Below are 18,615 nucleotides of genomic sequence, written 5' to 3' on the forward strand. Positions count from 1 at the left end.
AAGCTTCTTGATATTTCCGGACCATAAAAGGCAAGGTGGGGCAAAGCAGGAGACGAGACTTGAGCCTAAGGAGGCAGGCAAATCGGGGAGGCTTTGATCCTATTATCTTCTAATTAATTAGGAGGTTTTAAACATGAAATTAGCAAAGTTAGTTTTATGTTTGATTTAGATTTATGTGGCCTCGGGGGAAGTCTTGAGGACTGTGAGGAAGAATCTGTCCCATGCCTGTCCCCTCCCTTCTGGGGCTTTGCTGCCAGTCTCTGGAGATGGAAACACCGTCCTGATCTCTGCCTTCACCTTTACATGGTGTCCTTGTGTATGTGTGTCGGTGTCCAAATTTCCCCTTTTTATAAGGACACCAGTCCTACTGGATTAGGGCCCCCCAACAACCTCATCTATTTTCTCATCTAATAAAGATTGTATCTATTTAAGGTATGCAACATGATGGGGAGCCTGGGTGGCTCAGTTGGTTAAGCGTCTGCCTTCGGCTCAGGTCATGATCCTGGGAGCCCAGGATCAAGCCCACTTCAGGCTCCCTGCTCAGCGGGGAGTCTGCTTCTCCTTCTCCCTCTGCCTCTCCCCCCACCCCGCTCGTGCTCTCTCACGTGCATGCACTCTCTCTCTAATAAATAAATAAAATCTTTTTTTAAAAGGTGTATTAACATGGTAATTGATATATAAGAACACCTCAGAGATGTTTCGGGTTGGGTCCCAGACCACCACAATAAAGCAGATGTCACAATAAAGCTAGCCAAATTAAATGTTTGGTTTTCCGGTGCATACAAAAGTTATGTTTATACTATAGTCTGTTAAGTATGTGATAGTATTATCTAAAAAATTAATGTGCATACCTTAATTTTAAAATATTTTATCGCTAAGAACTGTTAATCACTATCTGAGCTTTCAGCAAGTTGTAATCAGTGATGGCAGATCACCGTAACAAATACAATAATAATCAAAAAGTTTGAAATATTGCAAGAATTACCGAAGTGTGATGCAGAGACACAAAGTCGAGCAAATGCCATTGGAAAACTGAGGACACAGAGTTGCCACAAACCTTCAATTTGTAAAAAATGTGGTATCTGCGAAGCGCCATGGAGCAGAAAAGCACAATAACACAAGGTATGCCTGTACATATCCATAGTGAAATGATCGCTACAGTCAAGCTCCATGTCCATCTCCTCACATATTACCATTTTATTCTTTCACTGTGGGGAGAGCAACAGACATCCACTGTTGGCAAATTCCTGATATTCGATACAGTATTATTGACTACATCATGCTATACATTAGATATCTACACTTGTTCCTTCTACAGAACTACAGATTTGTACCCTTTGACCAATATCTGCCCATTTCCCCCACCTCCTTGTCTCTGGTGACCACTCTTCAAATCTCAGCTTCTGTGTATTTGCCTTTTTAAAGTTCCACATATAAGTGAGGTCACACAGTTTTTCCTTTCTGTGTCTGGCTCGTTTCACTTAGCATCAGATCCTCCAGGTTCATCTCCGTTGCTTACTGACCTCACCTTAATTTAACTAATTACATCTGCAGCAGCCCTAGTCCCAAATAAAGTCACATTCTGAGGTACTGGGGGTTGCATCTTTACCACATGAATTTGGTGGGGAGAGGGACATAATTCAACCCGTAACAGGTGCCGATGACAAGCTGCAGGCCTCTTTTGGCAAACCTGAGTCTTAGAAGTCACCTTTGGGTTAAAAAGGAATAAACAGAAAAACAAAGAGGAGACATGATGGCAAAGAAAACTTCTCTCTTCAGGAGCCAGAAGAAAATGTAAGACAAATATTGTAGCCTATTCAAAAAGATGTAAAGAAGACATGAATTTTGAAAAAAAAAAAAAAAGGAGCAGAAAGTGCAAAGAGAAGTCATGCCGAGATGAACGTTGAAAGAGGTTGAGAGGCAGACAAGTCTAGAAGGAAAGGGATCTGTGGGAGGTAAGAAAGAAAGGCAGTGAAATAAAAATTTCAGTAGCCAAATGGAAATCTGATTTGGTGGAAGGAATCACAGCATTGCCATAGGGCTACTTAATGTTTCCAAAATATTATTTTATAGGTTTTGTCCTCCCTATATTTCCCCCTTTGCCTTCATCTCATTCAAGTAAGTAGCTGACTTTATGCTTAATGTTCTAGAAGGTAGATATAAAGTAGGGTGGAATGGACAGGTTGCCATGAAAACCCTTTCTTCCCAACTTTGTCTTCAAGAACCCAAGTCCCAGAAAGGGAGAGGGTATTTGGTTAGAGGCAGAATGGCTTCCAAGAACAGTGGACCCAGAGCAGACTGCCTCCCCCTACCCGCCCTCCCCTGCTCCAAGCCCCAGGAAAGAAAAGCAGCTTCAGAGCAGTTTTCCCTGCCCCAGGTGTGGGGCTTGAAAGCTGCAGAGATGGGCTGCTTGAAGAGTCTTCTCCCACTCTTGACACTGTAAGATCCACAGCATGACCCCAGGATGCAGAAGGCCCAGGATAACTAAAAATAAATTTTCTGCCAGACCTTCAGGAAGGAACAGGAAGAAGAAATGAAGTTGCCTCCTGTGAATTTGCCAATGTCTTAAAGATACTCACTAATGGAATTTAATCAGTGATTAAAGAGAACAAACCAGAAAACTTCCCGAATGTAGACAACATTGGACAGGAAAATAAAGCTGGTTAGTGATATGATAAACATGAAAAAGAGAGTAGTGATTCAATTATAAGATATGCAAATCTCGGATATATCCAGATTCTCTGCTAAAAGTTACTTGAACAAGTAGGCCAGCTCATGGAGAGATGGATCCAGATGAAGAGCCCAAGAAAGAAGCTGGAGGGGGCTCCCTGCAGTCTTGGCTTACCTGGGCTGGTTGCAGCGCCTGGAACCGACGCGGGTCAGGTGCGGGCTTCCTGGCCCCGTGCCTGGTCTGGCCTCCTGCAGCGGTGCTCGCTCCCTGCCTCCATCACCTGTGGGCAGGTAAGTGAGCCATCCCCTGCACCAGAGCTTCTGCGCTGGGGGCGTTGGCCACATTAGGGACGCCCCAGCCAGCTCCGCTCAGGGGGGAGGTGGCCACAGATTTGGCACCTTACCGCTCCACAGCTTTCAAGTGTGGCAACATCGACTTGTACAGAGACAAGTAAGAGAATCAGTGGAAATCTAGTCATTATTAACCAAGAAATGCCATTGGGGGTTAGAAATTCCTGCCGGACATAGAAAATAAAGCAATATAGTACAATAGGCATCTGGATTTCAGCAGCACTTCTGAAGTTTAACAAAAGGGACTTGTGACTGTTTCCGGAGCCTCAGACTTTTCAGCACCGGAGCCATCCAACAAACCGTCCCCTCGTTGATAGCTGCCTGGTGTTCTTGAGATTACATTTGGGGAAACACAATGAAATCTTCTGATAGGGATGTGAAAAAATGCCCACGTGTTATGCACGTGTTTTGCGTTGCAGCAGCATTCACCATCCTTACACTTTTGGTGATTTATCCATCAGATCTTGTTTCAAGATTTTGTATTTGTATTCATTGAGTTATTAAATAGCTGTCTGCTTGGGTTACTACCTTTATTTGTCGGTTTATTAGCAAACTGTTTGATTTATTATGTAGATGTCTCTAAAACCCACCAACCATCCATATATTCATTATACAGACTTCATTTTCTTACAGCAACTTTATTTTGCAATTCCCTGTATTTCTTTTGGAAGATCCAGCTACCGATCAAAGCCTGATTCACACAAGCTCTAGTTTTGTCCGTATCTTTTTTATGGTGTGATGATTTCCATATATACGGCTTTTGTAACCTACCAGGCAGAAGTTGTTACTGTGGTACAAAGGACCAGGATAGTTTCCAATATGGACAAGCCTGTCCATAGTTTTATTTTGGATGTGATTCTATTCTGTAATCTGCCCTTGTTTATTACCTATTTCTTGGAAACGGGGCACTCTATTCACCATTTCAAATGGTATTTTTTTCTAGTAGTATGGACTCCAGCTTATAGTGAGACGAACATCACTTGTGTATATGTTATCAATAGTTTTCTCATTTTTACAGTTTACTAGTTTAGGTTTCATAAGGTAAATTAAACAGACATTATATGTGGATCCACTTACTAGCTCTGAATGTAGTTTGTCTTATTTAAAGTCCATGATCTTGAATAAATGGAAAGCTAGATAAAAAATGATCATTAATAGGTTGCCATGTTAAAACAAACCAAAGAGTTTGTTGTATCTAACTATGTGGAGGACAAGCTTAAATATTTTGCATTCAAAAGAGAGAAAAAAAATTGTAGAATATCCAGAAAAGGATAATTCAAACCATATAAAAGCGCTTACTTAGATGAATGAATTGACATGCATGGTTTAGTGGTAATTGGGGTTTTCATACTCAAAGTTTAAGAAGTAAGTTTGGGCTACCTGGGTGGCTCAGTCCATTAAGTGTCCAACTCTTGATTTCGGCTCAGGTCATGATCTCAGGGTTGTGAGATCGAGCCCTGCATCGGGCTCCACGCTGGAGCCTGCTTAAGATTCTCTCTCTCCCTCTCCTGCTGCCCCTTCCCGGTGCCCTCTCTTTAAAAAAAAAAAAAAAAAAAAGCACAGCATATGTTTTTAATGAACTCATTTCTGTAGATAAATAACTTGACTGGGGCCAGTAGGCAACTCAACTAAATGGCCTTTTCCCCTTAGATCAATTGTTTGTTCCAGATATGTCTTTAATAATTGGCAGTGACTATTTCAGAGATTCTTGGCTTTGTTCCTCTTCAGTGGATTGGATTCTCTTGGTTTCTAAGTTGTTCTGGAATCCACATCTGTTGCTTATAGATTTTGTCATATGTGCTCTTAATTTTAATCAACTAAAAGATTTAGTTCTTTAAATTTCAACCAGTTTTTTAAGTACCAACCAAAACTTTTACTAATGTAAATCATAATTTTTCATAATTTGGGAGCTGCTGACCTGGAAATGAACACTTAGAGTTGCTATTATATAGACGTTCACTAACTATAGACTTTTCTATTAACAAGGCCATAATGAAAAGAAAAGGAAACCCTCGGCTCAGGAAAGTAGGAGAAATCATTCCTTTCTAGTACATTTTCTTAAACTCCAAATGTTCAACTTCCACATTTCGTCAAAGAAATTCTCTGCCCTGTAAATTATATGTTCTGAACGTTACAGGAGTAAAATACAGTGATTTTTGAGAACTTAAGTTTGTCGTCTCTAGTGACAATTCCACTCATTAAAAAATAAAAAATCAAGCAACACATTTTGTACCTGTAGCATTGTCACTGACCGTGAATATAGCGGTCCTGGGGAGCTGAAAAAAAAAGTGTGGGAGAAGATATTCGTGATATTTCATCTCTTCTGGGCTACAAGTACTCTCTACTTTCCTCCATACTCCTGGGATGGGGATTTAGGGTAACGCCTTACCCAACCTGCCCTGTCCCTGCCTGGCTGGGGCCCCTCTAGATCTTGGTCATTCTTTGGGGCTGGATCCTAAAACTACATAAATAAATATGATGACTGGAGTCACCTGCTGTTTTCACTCCCGTGTATGATTGAAAAATGTATCTAACCCAGCCCTTTTTTAGACATATATGATTAGAGTGTAAATTCTTTTGGAACAGAATTTTGTCATATCTATTTACTTTGTATTTCCTTCATCCTTTAGCCTTAGTGCTTTATGTAAGTAAGGGCTCCATATATATTTCATTTATTAACAAATACTTTTCAACATTTGTATGTTTCAAGAACTATTCTGGGCCCTGAAGATAAAGCAGTATACTTGCTTCCTTGGAATCGCATTGGGTAGGGGAAAGAAGAATAGAAATAATAAGCAAATAAAGACAATGATAATATCACAGGGGATAATAAGTGCTGTGAAGAAAGATGATAATAAGGGGACACAGAGTGGGGACTGTTGTTTGTGACACAGTCCTTAAGAAAGGCATTACTAATAAAGGAGCATTGGAACAGAGACCAGAGCGAATCAGCCATGCTGTATCTGAGAGAAATGTGTTCTATGCAGAGGGAAAAACAAGTGCGAAGGCCCCGTGGCAAGACTTTGATCACATGTTCAAGCAACAGCAAAGAGATCAGTGTGCCTGGAGCAGAGTGGACAAGGTGGATGTTTTAGAGCAGTCAGGAACGGGTCAGAACGGCTGCCAGGACTGGATCATTTGGGCCATGATGAAGAGCCTGGAATGATTAGTGTGATGGGAAGCTACTGAACATTTGAGACTAGAAGTGATGTAGTTTACATTTTAGAAAGAATAACTGTAGGGGAACAATACTTACCGCCAAAAGACCGTCAGGAAGCTTTTGCAGAATGCAAGTAAGTTGTGATAGTGGTCTGGGCGAGGGTAGCAGTGGCAGAAGTGGTTAGAATAGATTCCATCTGATAGGATTCTGTGACATTTTTGTTATGGCATGGGGGCGAAAGAGAGGAATCCATAATGAATCCAAGATAATATGGCCTGAGCTATCGGAAGAACGGAGGTAGTGTGGAAGTTGCAGATCTGAGGGAATGGGTGAAATGATGAATTCAGCTTTGGACTTGTTGAGTTTAATCCATTAGATACCCAAGTCACTACAATCAAGCAACTGAGTATATGATTCTGGGGTCAGGGGTGAATCACCAACATGTAGGTGGTATTTAACACACGGGACTGAATGAGATCACCTAGAGTGAGTGCAGATGGAGAAGAGAAGAGGACCCAATCCAAGTCCTGGGGCACACCGACATGTGGACACCAAGATGATGAAGAACCAGCACAGGAGATTGAGCGGGAGTGACCAGCGAGGTAGGAGGAGGAAACCGAAAGCAGTGGCTCTGTTGCCGAGCGCAGGACCTAGTCCAATGAGTTTGTTTCAAATGGCTGTTCATAAAGTTTCGAGTAGGTACCTGTAATTTGGGAGTGCTCACAAGTGGAGACGTGATCCAAGGAAACAACAGGGACCCAGTGTCCGTTACTGAGCACTGCCCAGTGCGGCAGGCAGCCTGCCTGTGAGAACGCCTTCTCCTGGGGGTAAGAGTTGCCCAGGAGGAGCTGAAGGGTAGAGTGAAGGGTCCTGCAGCTGGCAAGCACCGCCTTCACCCCTGGGGCCAGGCAAATCCCTAGGATTCTAAGGCATGAGGTGGCATCCCAGCAGTGACATGAGAGGCGTTGTGTTACAGTAGGAGGCTCTGGGGCTTTGGCGTCAGAAAGCCTTGACGTTGAATCTTGGCTTTACTCATTCACTTACGATATGGGACTGAGCAAGTGCCTTACTCTCCCCTTCCGACAAGTGGGAATGATAAATACTTGCCTTGCAAGATTGTTACAAGAATTGGGAGTAATAGTCAAGTGGGAATGATAAATACTTGCCTTGCAAGATTGTTACAAGAATTGGGAGTAATCGTCAAGTGGGAATGATAAATACTTGCCTTGGAAGATTGTTACAAGAACTGGGAGTAATATACTGTATGTAAGGGTATCGATCACACAGCCAATACACATTACATGGAAGCTATTATTATTGCTCCAGGTGAAAGGTAAGAGCTATTAACAAATACAAATCTCTCTGCTAAAGTTATGGAGAAAAAGAGGGACAAAGAGGCAGATGAAGACAAACCAGATACGAAAGACCAGTGGACACATTAGTAGTGGAACACAAGGGCAAACTGAAGCCCAGGGAGACCCAAGTGCTGAGGGGGTTTGGGCAGTCACTGGCTCCCCACTCCTGTCTTCCTGGAAACCTGCAGAAGGTCCAGGTTTCCTCACAGGCTTCTGGGCTGTTATGTGACCGCCTCTTGGCCTCATGGGATCAGGACGCTGCCCACGGAACCGCTGGAGCTTTATGAGTGCTGGCCGTATGAGTGCATCTCCCTGAGGCCAGTGGCTAGCCAGCTGTTTCTGGATCTCATCAGGGAGGATGGCCATGATACTTAGGCTCCAAATGGTGTGGCAACACAGCTGGGTTTTAAAAATCCTTCTGGAGAGGCACCTGGGTGGCTCAGCCGGTTGGGTGTCCGATTCTTGATTTTGGTTGAGGTCAGGATCTTGGTGTCGTGGATCTGGCCCTGCATCGGGCGATGCGCTGAGTGCAGAGTCTGCTTGAGATTCTTTTTCTCTCTTCCTCTGCCCCCACCCCCCCACTCGTGTGCTCACTCTCTCTAAATAAATAAAATATTTTAAAAAGTAGAAAAAAAATCCTTCTGGGATTTTCCCTTGAACTTCCTGGTTTTTATCTCCCTGTTCAGTGAGAACGCCTGAAGTTCTGCTCAGCTTCTTAACCTCTTGCCCATATGCTGCTTAGCAATGAGCAGCGCCCGGTGTAGACTTGACTTCTCTTTGCTACCATTCTCTCCAGCATCTGGGCTCCCCGTGTCCTTGCTGCCTTGTCATTCCTACACTCTTATTTTTGTCTCTCCAGCCTCAAGAGACTACCAAATGCTTTCTTCGGTACCTTTCCTCTTTGTCACCACGTTCTGCTTGGCTTCTCAGCCTCTCAGCCCTCCACTGATAAGTAATGGACAAATTCCTTAAGGGGAATGGCAGAGCAGAGTGTTGGGATCAGCTCCATGCATATTCCTTCTTTCTAGGACTGTGGTCCCTGAAGTCCTAGCTGCCTTGATAGCTTTCTTATGCCTTCAAACAGTTTTGTTTGTTGGTTTTTAGGTTTTTTGGTTTTTGGTATTTTACCCAGCTTGTCCAGTTGTTGTTGCAATAGAGTTGGTCTGACACAAGCCAGCCCATCTTACTTAGAAGCAGAAGTCCTCAATAGCGTTCTTTAAGAAGAGTAAAGAAGGGTGGGCGGCTGCTTTATCTTTGAGACGTTAGAAAGTCATTATTCAACTACAAAAACGAAAATAGACGGATACTTGAAACATAAATTAGTTGATCTGAATTCAAACAAGTGATTTGTACTGGAAACCCTTAACGACATCAAATGAACTGAATCAGGTAAAGCATGTCCTTTTACATACATTCTCTGAATTTTTTCTTTGCATATATGAAGCATTCTAAATCAAAATCTATATGAAAGCAATTAGACCGTCCTACAACTTCTCTGCTCATAACTTGGTACCTTAATGTCATTTGTACAAATTGGGCAGTTTTGGCTGCCAGTTAAAAACAATGGGGATTCTTTTTATGGTAAATAGCAAGAAGCAGGCAAGAGGTTTAAATTCCCATTATAAAATGAATTCTGACGTTCCTTGGGGGCGAGGTGGTCTGTCTGTCCCTCTGAGAGGATATTGACGCCCACCCCCAGCTGTCTAGCGGAGAAAAGCACCGTGAGACCCGGCACTTCTCCAGGGAAGCCTGACTATTCATACCTGTGCCTAATGTATGCTTTGACAAACTGCAAAGTATCCAAAGCTCTTGGAGTTTCTTTGAACATCGGGAAATAAAACAAGTTTGAAACTGAAGATTGCCAGATTCACTTTTATTCCCTGCCCCTGCTTATGTATCATGTTATGGTCTAATGGTTCCTTTATAAGCTGATTTCAAAGTGATGAGTAAATAACTGTGGTTCCTTTCTGAAGAAAGATTGTTAACCCAAGAGGCCCACTGTAAGCATTTTTGGGTGCTGCCTAGAGCCCACCCCCTTCTCTTATCACCCCCTCCATATCTCACCATAAGGGGCCTTGTGCATGTGATGTGACATCCTGTCTTATACATGGAGGCTCCATAAACAATCCTTCCAACAGACGACTCACAGGCACCCTTCTGTTCTAGGATGCCACATCTAGAACACACGGATCTGCTCTCAGGAGGATGGGAGCAGGGGCTGAGGGCTGTGTGGGCAGGGAATAACAGGGCCTGGTTCTGGAATGTGCTCTAGATGGTGAGGGTAATGCAGCTTCACAGACCAGTCTCCAGGGTCCTTCTGGAGTGGTATTTAGGGAGCCATACAGCCTGAGTGAATGGACAAAGCAGGGCCCCCTAAAGCATGGGGCCCCAGACAGGACACCAAGTGCCCGTGTCGGAGGACAGTACTGGACCCGAATGGCTCTCTGATTCATGGCATTTCAGGCTGTATTATATTCAGTGATACGCGTTTTTAAGTACAGGGAGAGGAAGGACGAGTATCAAGGGTAGAGTTTGCCCACAAGTTTAGCTTCTCTGAGTGGTTTTACTGAATCTTTCCCTTTCTTCCTTTTAGGAACCAGAGGGGTCATTAAAATCTCCAAGTTAATTTTTTTCTCACAAGAGTTTGAATGGCAGCTGAATTTGGTGGTGGCGGTGGTGGGGGGAGATTAAGAAGGGGGTGGATCTGGAAAGAGCAGAGGTGTGTGGGGGAAGGGAAGGATGTTTATTCCCATAAGAGGGGGCTCCACTGACCTGCCCTCTGCTTGCCAACTCCCTGGCCCCATTGTTACTGCTTTTGCTCCCACCAAGCTCTCAGGTAATAGACGCTACACTGTGGGGAACAGTATCCCTTCCAGTTTCCAAAGGCTCCGTCTGCGCATGGGGAGAGAGCCGTGGAAAACATGGGGGAGTGTCAGCGCACGATCGCCCTACCTGGGGCTACCTGGCTCTCAGCGCTGCCACACCCCTGCTCCTCACGGTGAGGGGTTGCCCATCAGAAATAGAATGGGGACATTTCTAAGGGGGGCCAGCCTCCTTGACTCTTGATGTTTTCGAAACTTGGCAGGGCTGTTTTACTCAGTGAGCGCATATGTCCTCTCACGTATGTTCTCCTCCCCCTCCCCCCCTCCCTCCCCGCCTTCACGGCCCCCACATTTGGGAAAGAACATTCCCAGCTTATCTGCTGGTGTCGCTGTTCATGAGCTCTCGTGCTGAAGGCGACCCAGTATCGATCCCTCTGGCAAGGTTGAGGTTTTATTATTCTATTTTAGTTTAAAGATTTTATTTTTAAGTAATCTGTACAGCCAATGTGGGGCTTCAATTTACAACCCCGAAATTAAGGGTCCCAAGTTCTACTTGGGAGCCAGCTGGGTGCCCGAGGCTTTATTATTTTAAAAGTAGCACCTTTCAATCCTTAAAGGCCTGTCCCATTAATTAGGATCATCTTGACCTTTGTTTAAGTTTCTTCAGACTTTTCTTGTTTTTAAAGGAGTTTTATAAGAGCAATTGGAGTGACCTCCTTTGCAAAGAAAATAAAAAGTGTGCAACGGAACGAAGTGAGCTTGGAGACATGGAAGGTCTTCCAAATGTTGAAGAGTCATCCGAACTAGCTCGGCTTTGGTACATGACTTTAGTACACGCTTTTGTACAGAAAACTGGCTTTCCACCCACTACGTCCTGAACCTATGACTGTCAGGGGAGGCCACCAGGGGGTCACTTGTGCCCCAGGCCAGCTCCTGATGGGAGGTGCCAGAGCACCCCGGCTGTGGAGGATGAACTCCGTGTCCCATGAGACGGGCTGGCACAGGCAGGGCTGTGAAGGGAAATTTTGCCAGCTTAAGGCCATGAACCCAAGAGGAAATTACATTTTAAGCAAAACTAAAATGCTGTGGAAATATTTAATGTTAGGTAATGTTTGCGTCAGGGAGGGCACTGAGTCCCTTCTGTTAAATCTTTTCCTCCCTTTGTCCTTTGGCTTCCTGTTCTTCATAACAGAATACGGTGCGTGGTCTGTGAAGTCCTGAGTGAAGCGATGCTTCTGTCAACTCTTCTCAATAATACCATTCCAGTTACATGTGCATTCAAGGCTCTGCCCTCTTTCTCTGCCCTGATTGTCTGGAGCATTAAGGGAAAATGCATCCATTTAGTTTTTTTTTTTTTTTTAACTTTTTTTATTAAAGATTTTATTCATTTATTTGAGAGAGAGAATGAGAGAGAGAGAGCATGAGAGGGGGGGAGGGTCAGAGGGAGAAGCAGGCTCCCAAGGAGCAGGGAGCCCGACGCGGGACTCGATCCCAGGAGTCTGGGATCATGACCTGAGCCGAAGGCAGTCGCTTAACCAACTGAGCCACCCAGGCGCCCTGTAACCATTTAGTTTTGACTGGAGAAGTGAAACTAACCAGAATGTATTAAATATGGGTCTCAAATTTAGTCACAGGAAAGGGTCTTTAGCCCAACATTACCCCCTAGTGGGACACTACCCCCTAGTGGGACACAAAAGAAAAGATATTAACTAGGGTATGTGGGACATTACCCAACATTACCCCCTAGTGGGACACAAAAGAAAAGATATTAACTAGGGTATGTGGGATGCAAATGAACAGGTGCAACTAGAGGCTCTGCAGCCAGTCTGCTCTGTGGCAAATACGGGGGCTCTTAAGAATACCATTTATTTATTTACTTACTTATTTTTTAAAGATTTTATTTATGGGGCTCCTGGGTGGCTCAGTTGGTTAAGCGACTGCCTTCGGTTCAGGTCATGATCCTGGAGTCCCGGGATGGAGTCCCGCATCGGGTCCCTGCTCAGCGGGGAGTCTGCTTCTCCCTCTGACCCTCCCCCCTCTCATGCTCTCTCTATCTCATTCTCTCTCTCAAATAAGTAAATAAAAATCTTTAAAAAAAAGATTTTATTTATTTATTTCAGAGAGAGAGTGCGTGTGCAAGCCTGAGCGGGACAGGGACAGAGGGAGAGGGAGAAGCAGACTCCCCGCCGAGCAGGGATCCCAACAAGGGACTCGATCCTGGGATCCCAAGATCATGACCCTAGCTGAAGGCAGATGCCCAACCGACTGAGCCACCCAGGCACCCCAAGAATACCACTTAAAAATACACTTCCCAGGGGCGCCTGGATGGCTCAGTCGGTTAAGCGTCTGCCTTCGGCTCAGGTCATGATCCCGGGGTCCTGGGATCGAGTCCCGCATTGCGCTCCCTGCTCAGCGGGAAGCCCGCTTCTCCCTCTCCCTCTGCTGCTGCCCCTGATTATGCTCTCTCTCTCTCTGTCAAATAAATAAATAAAATCTTTTTAAAAAAAAATACACTTCAGGGGCGCCTGGGTGGCTCAGTCGTTAAGCGTCTGCCTTCGGCTCAGGTCATGATCTCAGGGTCCTGGGATCGAGCCCCGCATCGGGCTCCCAGCTCAGCGGAGAGTCTGCTTCTCCCTCTCCCACTCCTACTCCCCCTGCTAGTGTTCCCTCTCTCCCCGCCTCTCTCTCTGTGAAATAAATAAAATCTTAAAAATAAAAATAAAAAAAATCTTCCTGCCACAAAAATAAAAAAAATACACTTCCTATTTGGAAAGTCACTAGCCTTCAGAGAAGGTGGAGCAATTCATTATGCTTAATTACCTGCTCATTTTCTTTCATTTTACCCTCCTGTGGTTGCCATAGTGAATGGTATGTAAGAACTAGAGAAACAAAAACAGATCTGATCTCACGGAAATGATGCAATGTTGTAGAACGCAAAACACCAAAGGTTGGAAGATAAATCCAGAAGAAATCTAAAGGACGGTAAACATTTCAAGAAATATTCAACATCCTTATTATGAGAAAAATTCAACTTGAAATATCATCTTTCACTGATCGGATTAATACACATTAAAAGGTTGTTGAGGGGCACCTGGTTGGCTCAGTCCGTTAAGCGTCTGCCTTCAGCTCAGGTCATGATCCTAGGGTCCTGGGATTGAGCCCCACGTCGGGCTCCCTGCTCAGCGGGGAGCCTGCTTCTCCCTCTCCCTCTGCTGCTCCCCCTGCTTGGGTTCTCTCTCTCTGTGTCAAATAAATAAATAAAATCTTTTTTAAAAATAAAAAATAAAAAAATAAAAGGTTGTTGACTTCAAAATTTGGTGAAGGCATGGGAGAAGACAGCACTGGCTGTTGATGGGAGTGTGAGAACAAGCAGATGGTTTTGAAAGGTGCTCTGGCAGATATTTGTTACAATTTTAAATGGGCATTTTACTCCTTCAATTCTATCCCAAGGAAATATTCTTTTCTATGCCACAAATGTCTTTACAATGATATGTTTATAATAAGAAGACTCTACCATAGTGAAAGCCCATTACCTGGAGAGGGAAGGCAGGTGTGGTATGGGATATTCCTTTTCTATGGAATATTGTGCTGCCACTAAGATAAATGAGGTAGATCTATATATTCCAACGTGAAAACCTCTCTCTGGCACTTAGGTGGGAAAAAAGTGGAATCACAGAATAGAAGTGTATATAAATTCATAGAACAAATGAGCTTACCTCCATGTAGGAAGAAGGAGTTGAGGAGCTAGTAAAGGAAGACTTTCTTTCCACATAGTTTTCTCTTGTTCAATATGGGTATTCGTTTTCGATTGTTGCATCTGTGTATTACTTGTATGTAAAAAGCAAACAGAAAAAATAAGTATTATGTGAAGTTCATGCAGATGCACTAATGTTTATTGGAGACTTCTTTACTGTAGGTTATAGAGAGTTTCAATTTAACAAAGTAGAAGGCTGTGCAGTGACAAGTCTTTCCACCAAGTGTCATTTTTCAAGAAATCTCATTTCTTGTGGTAAACATTTTGCTGGAGAAATGTGTGAATCTGTAATCTTCCGGATAGTCTGTCCGAATCTTTCCTGGCCTGGTCACTGCCTAAGTCAGCACTGTTGACATGGGGCTCTAGACTGAGATGTGGTGGGCAACGTGGCAACAGAGTTACAGCCTGAGGACCTCCAGCTCTTATTCTCTTCACTACAAATCCCCAAACCTGGTCAAGCCACTGAAGAGACAACTTGCTCCACAAAAATCCTCCTTTTTGCTCCTCCCTATTCAGAAATAAGAAGGAATTCCAGAGGAGATTCTGAAATCCCTATGTCAACCTGTGGGTTTTATTAAAGCTACTTCACAGAATACTTCATTTTCAAAGGAGTTTATAATTTTATATTTTGCTTAAGTCTTTTAGGAAGTCCCCATACCCGGGTTAACTCCACCTCAGCAGGAATTTACAAATTCCCTGATTGCATGATGCATCTTCTTCTTCATGAGACCCACAGCTGAGGAAATCACCAGTGCCCCATCCCAAAACCATTTTGTGTTTTATTTTTTTCATGAACTCTTTCAAATGTCTTCTCAGCTTCAGTGAGCATTTCTTTGACTTCTCTCAAGAAGGACCCAGTGAATTCAGGTGTTACTTCTCTGTTTTTCCCCTTGCTCTGATGTACAGTTCTTTACTTCTCATCGTGAGAAGAGATACCGTGTTGTATCACATTGGGAATGCCTGATGTTTCAATTTATACAAGACTAATGTCCAAATACCTGATGCTCAGACTCCCTTTTTGACTCCTGGTGAAATGTCATATTGACCACATACTGTTCTATACCAAGATCTCTTTCACTTCCAAAACTTGAAAAGTCAACACTCTCCTTTACATCTTGCTCTAGACCTAAAAAAGTTGCCACAGGAGTTGAGGGAGGGGTTAAAATAGCACACATGGGGCACACCTGGGTGGCTCAGTTGTTAAGTGTCTGCCTTCAGCTCGGGTCATGATCCCAGGGTCCTAGGATCGAGCCCCGCATCGGGCTCCCTGCTCAGCGGAGAGCCTGCTTCTTCCTCTCCCACTCCCTCTGCTTGTGTTCCCTCTCTTCACTGTCTCTGTCTGTCAAATAGATAAGTAAAATCTTTAAAAAAAATAGCACACATGGCTCACAGATTTTTTTTAAAGATTTTTTTTATTTTATTTGAGAGAGAGAATGAGAGAGAGCGAGCACATGAGAGGGGGGAGGATCAGAGGGAGAAGCAGACTCCCCGCTGAGCAGGGAGCCCAATGCAGGACTCGATCCCGGGACTCCAGGATCATGACCTGAGCCGAAGGCAGTCGCTTAACCAACTGAGCCACTCAGGCGCCCTGGCTCACAGATTTTGACAGCAGGACAGAGGATGCTGTAAATATGTACTAAACCAGCCAGGGGGGGAAATGATTAAACTGTAATACTTTGTATACTCTAGGTTCCTCTCCTCTCAGAATATGGACCAGTGCTGAAATTAGTCTCTAGATAAGACAGGCAGTGACTGATCATAACCATTCCTATGTGCTTGTTTATTTTTCAGCAGGAAGTTGGGATGGGAGGGGAATACAATTACACTGAAGTTTTAGAAAGATCATATAACAGCAGCTTAAAAGAGTAACTGGAGGGTATGAAGGGAGACTAGAGGCAGAAAAATAAAGCGGCCACCATCCCACAATCTTTGTCCTTTCAAACACTTGCCACAAACATGAATGTGCACGTATAAAAGTGTGACATCATGAACTCACAGACTTGATCATTTTCTTTCTTGCTTGCCAGTGATTGGAGGAGTAATTCTATCATACTCAGCCTGACCAATAGCCAAAGGGCTATTTTGAATGACTGCCTTCCAGTTATTAAGAGAAACAGACCCAGTTAAGGAAAGTTGCATTGGAGTTGCCAGGGTCAGGGGCTATAAATCCATACATAGCCTTCCATCAGAGCATCAACCTCTGAGTCCCCTTCTAGGTCACACTTTGAGGCATAAAGTTTGGCCATCAGATATTGTGCAAAGGTGTCAAGAAAAGACAAGCTGCTGAGACACTATTTGATCTGCCACAGACTGAGCATACTCTATTCCTTTAAGGACAGAGCGATAGAGCTTCTCGTGTCATGTGGCAGGAAGTTGGGATTGCTACTTTTGTTTAATGATAACCTACTTTTAAAAAAAAAATAGAGTTCAGAGTGATGAGGATAGATCAAATATTAATATGAGCCTCATAAAACCCTCTTGCTTCGGGACGCCTGGGTGGCTCAGTGGGTTATACATCTGCCTGCCTTCGGCTCGGGTGATGATCCCGGGGTCCTGGGATTGAGGCCACATTGGGCTCTCTGCTCAGCAGGAAGCCTGCTTCTCCCTCTCCCTCTGCCCTCCCCCTGCTCATGGTCTCTCTCTCATAAATAAACAAAATCTTAAAAACAAACAACAAACCCTCGGACCTGTCGACAAGTACAAAGCCAGACTGATCACATAACTGGGAATAGACAGAGGAACCCAGATTAAGAGGTGTTTAGAAAAAACAATGGATAGGTCTCGGTAACTAGATGTGGGTCATATGCTATCAGGAGGAATCAAAGAGGACTCACATTTCTGGCTTCAGGTACTAATGTACTTAATTAAGCTAAGGAATAACAAAGGGGAATATGTTATAGGGAGAACATAGCAAGTCCAGTTTTTGAGGTGCATATGGTACATTCATGAAATGAGAGTGTGGACAAAGCTTGGAACTCCCAAGGCACTCAGTATATACTTGTTGAATGAAACAGTTCAGGAGAGAAGCTTGAGCTGAGCTATCCCTTAGCAAGTCAACAGCAGACAGATGGGAGTTGAAACAGTTGAAGTGGGTGAGCTCCTCCAGGGCAAGCAGTGGAGAAGACAATCTTAGAGGATCCTTGTGGTACCCATCGTTCAAGGGGTTGCAAAGGAAGGCAGGCCAGGACAACTGATGGAGGCTTTGTCTGAGAGAGAAAAGGGAATCTGGAAAATACTGGTTTCACAAAGATCATGCAAGGGAGGCAGGAATTTTCATGTGGGAATGTCAACGGATCTAAATGTCACAGAGACAGTAAGTAAATTAAGAACCAGAAAGCATCTATTGGATTCAGGAATTTAGGAAAGCACTGGCGCCCTCAGCAGATGCAGCTTCAGCCCAGTGGTGAACCCCCGAATCATACTAAAGTGAAGGGAAGTCAGCCTGGAAATGAAAACATGGAGGTGGAAGATTGCACTACTCTTTCATGATGTTTGGGCCTGTAGCACAGTTGATAAATGGTAAATAAAGTGTGTAACAGAGTTAAGAAATTGAATATGTGAAGATTCTGAAGATAAAAGACAGAGGTGAAAGGATGTCAAGTTTTCTCCCAGATGGAGGAGGGAGAAATCCGATGGCAGGTACACATAAATTTGTAGTCGAGGGACCAAAAGTGGAGAGTCGCAAATGATAGCACCAGTTCTATCTGTGAATCAAATTTTTCACGTATGAGGGGGCAGGAGTGGGATTAGGGGACTTTAAGAAACCAGTCAAGAATGAAAATAGCTATTTTGGGATCAGGAAGATTGGATTAGGGACCTGGAAAGGGACTGTTGAGTGGCAGTCGGGGCTCATCTGAAGACAAACATAATACTGTAGCAGCACAGCTCTAGGGTGTGAATCCCCCCCGCCCCCGGCAGCCCAGATGTGATTGAAGAGGGCAGATGCGTGTAATGTTTCAAGATTTGGGGATTACAGAGTGGCCACTAAAAGTGGTGGCCTCAGAAGGTGAAGGAAAATGGAGTCGAGAGGGCTGGGAAGACAGTGGTTGAAGAGAGGACCTCGAGATCGAATCTGGTGAGGAAATTCAGTGAGAGACATGGCAAATTAACCGAGGCTTAGAAGACCGGGGTGCCATGTGGGAGGGACTGAGCTGCAGAGTTAGGAGGTTCATGTTTCTGAGGCACAGTGAGGCGGGGGGGCGATGAAAAGCCACAGAAATCAAGGTTGGAGTGTTTGCTGGAGTTCGTTGGAGTGTTCTTTCCGTAGATGCTAAAGTTCCCCAGGTGGCGGCACAAAAGGGAGGCAGAGAGGAAGTCTGTGATGTGGATGCTAAGTACTTGGTGAATGCTGGTGAGGACTCAAGGAAACCCAGGTTGGTAGATGCGACGGGTACACAATTTTCTGACACACCTCTTCCTGAGGCATAGAGTCTAGCTCCCTCGATTCCAGTCTGACCTGGCCTGTGACTGCTTTGACCCCTAGAGTGTGGTGAGTGTGCCCCT

Source organism: Zalophus californianus, chromosome 2 (assembly GCF_009762305.2).
Source record: "Zalophus californianus isolate mZalCal1 chromosome 2, mZalCal1.pri.v2, whole genome shotgun sequence".
In the NCBI taxonomy this organism is placed as follows: domain Eukaryota; kingdom Metazoa; phylum Chordata; class Mammalia; order Carnivora; family Otariidae; genus Zalophus; species Zalophus californianus.